The 7702-nt window shown below is 27.3% G+C and overlaps 1 pseudogene across 1 annotated transcript; it reads left to right on the top strand.

The window, feature by feature from the left end:
• The first annotated feature begins 1273 nt into the window (after nucleotides 1-1273).
• On the top strand, nucleotides 1274-4575 carry LOC145141012 (protein argonaute 4-like; annotated as a pseudogene). The gene is made up of 6 exons (XR_013722394.1): nucleotides 1274-1589; nucleotides 1671-1877; nucleotides 1975-2103; nucleotides 2213-2310; nucleotides 2389-2486; nucleotides 4035-4575. The product of XR_013722394.1 is annotated as a protein argonaute 4-like (transcript).
• The last annotated feature ends 3127 nt before the right edge of the window (nucleotides 4576-7702 follow it).

Consider the following 7702-nt stretch of genomic DNA (forward strand, 5'->3'; position numbering starts at 1 on the left):
GAATGTCAAAGATAATTAACATTTTTTCTTCCCTATCAAAATTGTTGCTTCGATATTGAATCTACAACATCAAGTGTTAATTATGAATCCCTAATTACAATCTTTAGCTAATAAAACGACGTAGTTTAATCAGGTTTAGTACCTAAGCTTAGGTGAGGCTGTAACGTATATTCACTTTTCCCATATATATATATATATATATATATATATATATATATATATATATATATATATATATATCCCTATTCTAATTAATGTCATGCCACTTGTCAACCCATTAGCCCTCTTAATTAATGTCATGCTACTTGTCAACCTATTGATTCTCCCTTTGAAATTTTAAATTTTCCACTCTAATTACATTAAATTAATAACATTAAAATAAAAAGTAAACTAAAATTAGTACAGACTATAAGATCACATATTTATAAAATCAATGATTATAATTTTATATAACTAAAAAATATCTCTAAAAAATATATATATATAGTTCGGTTGTAGTGAAGACTTTTTTTTTCGGTGAGGACTTGTGAGGACACTTTAAAAAAAATTAAAAAAAAAAAAAAAAATACAAATCATAAAATCGAGCATAATACTACATCGGAGAGAAAAAAAATTGAAAAAAAAATTCGGATCATTAAAATTGAATCATGTATCATAAAAAGTGAATAATGATCATAAAAATGATCTATGATTCAATTTTAATGATCCAAAACTTTTTTTTCTAAATTCTTTTCTCTCCGATATAGTACTATGCTCGATTTTATGATTTGTATTTTTTTTTATTTTTTCAATTTTTTTAAGGTGTCATCACGAGTATTCGCCGAAAAAAAAGTTATCACCCGATCCTCTATATATATATATATATATATATATATATATATATATATATATATATATATATATATATATATATATATATAGGGAGAGAAGCTCCAGAAAAGAGACACGTGGATTGATGGAGCATATAGAAGTGACACGTGTGGCATGTAGGAGAGACAATTATTAAGAATGGATATATATATATATATATATATATATATATATATATATATATATATATATATCCATTCTTAATAATTGTCTCTCCTACATGCCACACGTGTCACTTCTATATGCTCCATCAATCCACGTGTCTCTTTTCTGGAGCTTCTCTCCCTTTGTTTCCGGCTCAATCTTTTCCGATCCATTCCTCAAATCCCATAAAATCTTCCAAATTTTTAATTAGATTTCAATCTTCGTATCTTAATTGAGGATATTATGGGATTCGGTTTAAAGGAGATTAGGGATTCAATTTAATTAAGCTTTTAAATCCAAATTTCTGAAATCTCGACACCATCTATTGTGACGATGGTTACTTATGAATTACAAATATCTCTTCTTCAGGTTGGTTTATTTTATGAAGATGGAAATCCCATCGAGGCAAAAGGGATCGGAAGAAAAATACTCGATATGGCTCATAAAACCTACAAATCTGAAATGGGTGGCAAAGGTTTTGCGTACGATGGTGAAAAAACTCTTTTCACCGTTGGTGCTTTACCTGCAACTAAGATCGAGTTCAATGTCGTTCTGGAAAATGCCGCATCAAATAGGTAATAAACAATGTTTGACTTTTGACTTTCTTTTTAAGAATCATGCTGCTAACAATTAACAAACACGTGTTGTTTGTATAGAACTATCCGAGGTGGAAGCCCAAGTGAAGGAGAAACCAAAAGATCGAGGTGTGTGCCTCAATCGAAGCAGTATAAGGTGACTTTAAGTTTTGCGACAAAGATCCCAATTCAAGTTGTTGTTAATGCGCTTCAAGGTCACGATTCTGAGCAATTTCATGAAGCAGTTAGGGGTTTAGATGTTCTTCTTCGCCAACACGCGGCGAAACAGTAAGTCATATACATATGTAAACAAGAAATTCTACTTAATTATTCATGTATTTGTATTCAATTACGTTGATCATGGTTTATTTGGGATTATGCACAGAGGTTGTCTTCTGGTTAGACAATGCTACTTTCAAAATGATTCAAGGAACTTCATAAGCGTTGGAGGTGGTGTTGTGGGTTGCAGGGGGTTCCATTCAAGTTTTCGCGCCACCCTTGTTTTTGAACATGGGTAAAAAACACTAACGATTTCGTCTTTTTTATTTGTCTAATTTTAAAAATTATAATGCTATGACTGATTATATTGATTATCAATCAACATTGATTTGATTCTATTACAGATGTATCTACTACTATGATCGTCAAGCCAGGGAAAGTTATGGATTTCCTATTTGAAAACCAAAACGTTCGCAGCTTAAGGGAGATCGATTGGATCAAGGTATAACAATTTTGTTCTGTTTTAAACTTATCGATTCAAAATTTCACACGTTGAATTTGATTCTTTTTTGGCGATTAGGCAAAAAGAATGCTGAAGAACCTTCACGTCAAGACCTTACCCTCGAATCTTGAGTATAATATCATTGGATTGAGTGAGAAAACATGTAGAGAACAAAGGTTAGTGAATTTTTTCAATTATTTCATGTCATTTAAACAACATTTTCATAGTGAAATTCTTATAAAATTACGTTTAAAGTCATGAGTTTTCAAAATAAATCTTGAATGTGCTATGTATCTGACTTCAAAAAGATAAATAGTAACATTTTAATCCAAAGTTGGTTAGTTTTTTTTTGGCTTTAATCCTTTTGAATCGAATATACAAAATTTACATGCTATATAAGTTTCAAATTATAGCAATGGATTGTTCCAGTATTTTGGAATTTGAAAAATAGGGACAATTTTGTTAGTTTTTTTTCTTTTTTTAAGAAACATGCCATTTATGTTCATTCATTTAAACATGGAATATTTTTGGGGTTTTATTTCACTTAACATAATATACAGCGACCATTTCTGGTTATTTTTTGACTAAGGGACAATCTGTCACTTTATTTAGAGATGGACTATTGCTGCAGTTTTCAAAATAAGAAACAATTTATGTTAGCCTTCACAATTAATAGCAACGTAGTTTTCAGTTTTCCAGGTTATTTTATAAATAACGAGATATAAGTATATTATAACATCCTACTTTCTTGCATTATACTTTATATCATCCTACTTTTTACCAAACTACACTCCATTTTTTGTCAAAAATTTTACTTTTTCAGTTTCTGTCGAGATGTAAGATTTTTTTTTGTGTTATAATTGACAGTTTACCTACTGTTATTGTTTTTATAGCATCACACTAACATGAAAAATACTTTATAACATAATACTTTCCAGCAAATTTGAAAAACAATTTTGAAAATTGAAATAACAATTTTACCCATACAGTATACATCAGTGTTATAATTTGATTAAAAAAAACGAGTTTCTTATTTGTTGATATCTTAGGCATTGTTTAGTTCATTACTATACATATCTACAACCTTGATCAAAGTATAAAGCCATATTAACAAAATTTTACAATGTACAACACTTGGTAAATTTTTCTTAATAGTTATTGTATTTTGAAAGTACGATGTTGTAATAAGAACAAGCGAAGATTACCAAAGACTTATTTTCATCCTTATTTAGGCATTATAGTTTGATAAAAATCTTATTTTTAATGAAATGACCATTTTACCCCTGTCTTAATTCTACAAAGTTAAAACCCAAAATTTATAAATATTAATTTATTATATCATTATATAAGTTCATTTCTATTATGAAACACAAAAATTAAGTATTTTATATTCATTTTAAGTATTAAAATTAACTTGACTACCAAACTTTGAAGATAAATTACTTATTGGTCTGACTTATCTGTTTTTTTTTTTTTATGATTTTAATCGTCATATTCAAATAAAAATCGTCATCCATACATAATCGACTTTCCACCATTTTTCTTGTACTGAAAGGAGTTTCAAGATCATCCATATGAAAAGAACAATTGATCATATGTTGCCATAACAGTGTGATTGTAGGATGCTATAAGACATAGATAAATGAAAGTACATTGCTAAATCTTGTATTTATTCAAAAAAAAAAAGCACAGATTTATGTTTATGTTTGCTTGACCCATTGTAGGTCATAAATGAAGACTTGAATCCAATTTGGAATGAGAGTTTTAACTTTGTTGTTGAGGAAGGTTTACATGATTAACTTATTGCTGAAGTATGCCACCATGACACACTTGAGAAGTAATGCACATTATATAGGACCAAAAAAAGCAAAAAAGTAAACTTTTGTACTTTATCCGAATAAATGATATAACATAGGGACTAAACCTGCAATTTGCTACTATTTTTTGAAGGACTACATGGGTATCTACATTTTGAGAGTAAGAGAGTTATATTAGAAAGATAATATGAAGACAATATTCAAGTTGAGGGTGCCAGTTCAGGAAAACTTATCTTAAATCTCAAATGGTTAGCCACACTAAATTGATAAAACTTAACATCCCTTAGTCGCTGTTTTTCTGGCTAATAAAGATCTTATCGGGAAATTCGTGCCAAGGGAAGGTGCATTTGGAGCTGTTATATTAGACATATGTTGTTATTAACCAATTCTGTTACAACTTTTCAACGACGTTTGTGGAAAAAGTTCTTAAATGTGACTCAGGGGTTGAAAATGGTGTTTTATTTGGTTTGTATTATTCACTATATTCAAATTTATATTGTACTGTACAAAAACATAATTTTATAAAATATCTACATATACGTAATGTCGATTGGAAATTCAAACCAATGTGTTGTTGTAGTTTGAAGTAATCATTATATCATTTTAAACTTATAGAAAAAATATCTATCTTTATAAATTAATCAAATTTTTTTTATTATTAGTTAATTATTATCTTATGATTTATTTATAATTTTTTTCCTTTTTTACCCGTGGTTTCCACGGGTTATAACCTAGTATATATATATATATATATATATATATATATATATATATATATATATATATATATATTCAAATGAAAACATACCATTGTTGTAAGACACAAGGAACCATTTCTACTCATACGTTTCGGGGGATAAAAATTTACATACGTTTCAGGGGATAAAAAAATATAGGTTAAAATGCTTCCTATGGAGCAACTATCCTTGAGTGTAGTGGTGGAAGGTAATTGTTGTCATATTTAATAATAAACTTACAATAGTTGAAGGTTTATATGTTATCTTATGTACTTTGTTACAATCAGTTTTGGAGAGTCTCAACATATACTTTATGTATAATTTTAATGTACCTTGTCACGTGATTCGTTTATTGGAAAGTTTGTGATTCCATTTTGTTTTGAAAGGGGAAAGTCAGCAAAAAGAGATCAACTAGTTTAAATGGGACATATCGATTGCATTAAAAGAAAAAGGGGTATTAGGACCAAGAGTTTGGATGATTTCAATTGTTCTTTGTTATAGAACTGACATTGGAGATTCATCAAAGAAGATAACTTTTTTTTGGATAAATCTTATAAAAGTCTTACATGGTAATAGTGACGGTTTTGTCGATTCAGGAGTATATTAAGCTAAAAGGAGTGTAGACTATGTAAGTCGTGTCTATTAATGAGCTTCATGATAAAGGAGTGTTATTCTTCACTCCTCAGCTGGGGGATGGATTAATGATTTTCTTTACAAAGGCTTCTAGATTGATGAGTATCATTTTAAGGATAAATTTCATTGATTACATTTTATTGGAGACAAACAAACACTATATCAATGGTCTACTATGGTTGGATCTGAAGTTGGCGTAGGCAAGAGAATGGAGGGGCGAAGAGGCTCAATTCACTTCATTGAATCATCTTATCGGGTTAGTTCATGTAATGGATTACCCGAATGAATATGTGTCGAATTCGGATAATCTGTTAGTTCCACTTGACCCTATATATACAAGATGACTTTGGAAAAAAATTCTCTACAATATGAAATAGTTTTTTCCCGAAGAAGACTAACGTTTTATTCTAGACTTATTTAGTTAAAAGGATGTATATTTAAATTCGATTTTATGCACTATTTTTTGAACCATATTGAGAGCGTGGATCATTTGTTCCTTGCTTGTGTAGTGGCCACTCAATCTTGGTTGTGGATTATTGGTGTGACATTTTGTTTTATGAGAAAATAACTTGTGAGGGTAATTATCTTTTCGTCTTGTTTATGTTTAGGTAACTTTTTTTTTACATTTTTGACAAAAAGAAATTGTACAAATTAAATGGTAATATGTGAATATATTTAATAAGTTAAATGGTTAAATGTGTACAAAAAAAATTGTATAAATGTGAACAACTTTTTTTACAAATTTCTTAAGACTTTTTATAATTTCTTACAACATATTTATGATATTTTTTTTCCTATAATTTTTTTAATACAATGTTTTAAACTTTGTTTATATATATATATATATATATATATATATATATATATATATATATATATATATATATATATATATATATTAACTTTGTTTTTTTATACTTTCATACAATTTTCATACAAGTTCTTTTAAACCAAATACTTTCTAAATGTTTTAATTTTTCTTACAAGTTTTTAATTTTTTTTTTTACATTTTTATACAATTTTTTTATAACTTTCATACAACTATTTCCAAACTTTCTTTTACAACATTTTAAAAGCGTTACATAGATTTTGTATGACAATTTAATACTTTTTTATAACATTTAAAATACTTTTGTTAAATAATAGTTTAGAACGTTATATTAAAAAATTAAAAAGTTTAAAAAGTTTTTATTAAAAAATATAAAAAAGTTGTAATAATTTTAAAACATTTACATTTTATGTATTTTATTTGCTACATAGTATTTTCTTTTATTTTTTTAAAAGACACTCCACACTTATTATTACATATTTAATTTATTTAAGTTTATTGTTAGATACTATTTACTTTATAAATATTGCGCATGCTTAAAAACAAAAGAAAAAAAATATAAGAGGCTATACAAAATATTTTACAAAAAATATTTATTAATTAAAAAGTAGAGTTTAAATTGATCAATAAGTAATTAATATTTATGATAGTAAGTTTTTACTAAGAATAAATTAGTAGAAAATTATTTTGTCAATATCAAAAGACTATAAATGAGATAAATAATCAATCATTATGGATATTTTAAAAATAATGTTTGGAAAAACAATACAAACAAATATGAAAAATAAAATCGCTACTAAAAGTGGGAAAAATGGCTTATCATGATATTTAACTTTTCGTTTTTCTTTACATTTAGACAACTTTTTTTTACACCTTTAACCATTTAACTTGTTAAATGTGTTTACATATTATCATTGTTACATGATATAGCAGGTGACAATGATAATATGTAAAGTAATAATGGTAATATGTGAACACATTTAACAAGTTAAATTGTCAAATATGTATAAAAAAGAAGAGATTGCCTAAACGTGAAGAAAACAATATGGTAACTACCTTCGCAAGTCATTTTTCCTTGTTTCATAATAAAAACTTTGTTGGAGACTTGTTTACGTGGGTAGATTCATTGACTTTATCTAGTACAAAACGTACGACTTTGGATGCGATCATTATGATTTCTATATGGGCCATTTTGGAGTTTTCAGAATTCCATGATGTTTGGGTCGTAGAAGAATCAAAGAATTCTAGTTTTGACAAAAATAGTTTCATCTTTGTTTAATTGACATGTTTATAGAAATTGCAAACTTGAAATCAACCGAGTTTCTTTGGTTATAAAACCTAGTTTTGACTATTTCTTTGTAACTGTTCTGGTCAAT

The sequence above is a fragment of the Lactuca virosa genome, chromosome 9 (assembly GCF_052849685.1).
Source record: "Lactuca virosa cultivar CGN04683 chromosome 9, Lactuca_virosa_CGN04683_v6, whole genome shotgun sequence".
In the NCBI taxonomy this organism is placed as follows: domain Eukaryota; kingdom Viridiplantae; phylum Streptophyta; class Magnoliopsida; order Asterales; family Asteraceae; genus Lactuca; species Lactuca virosa.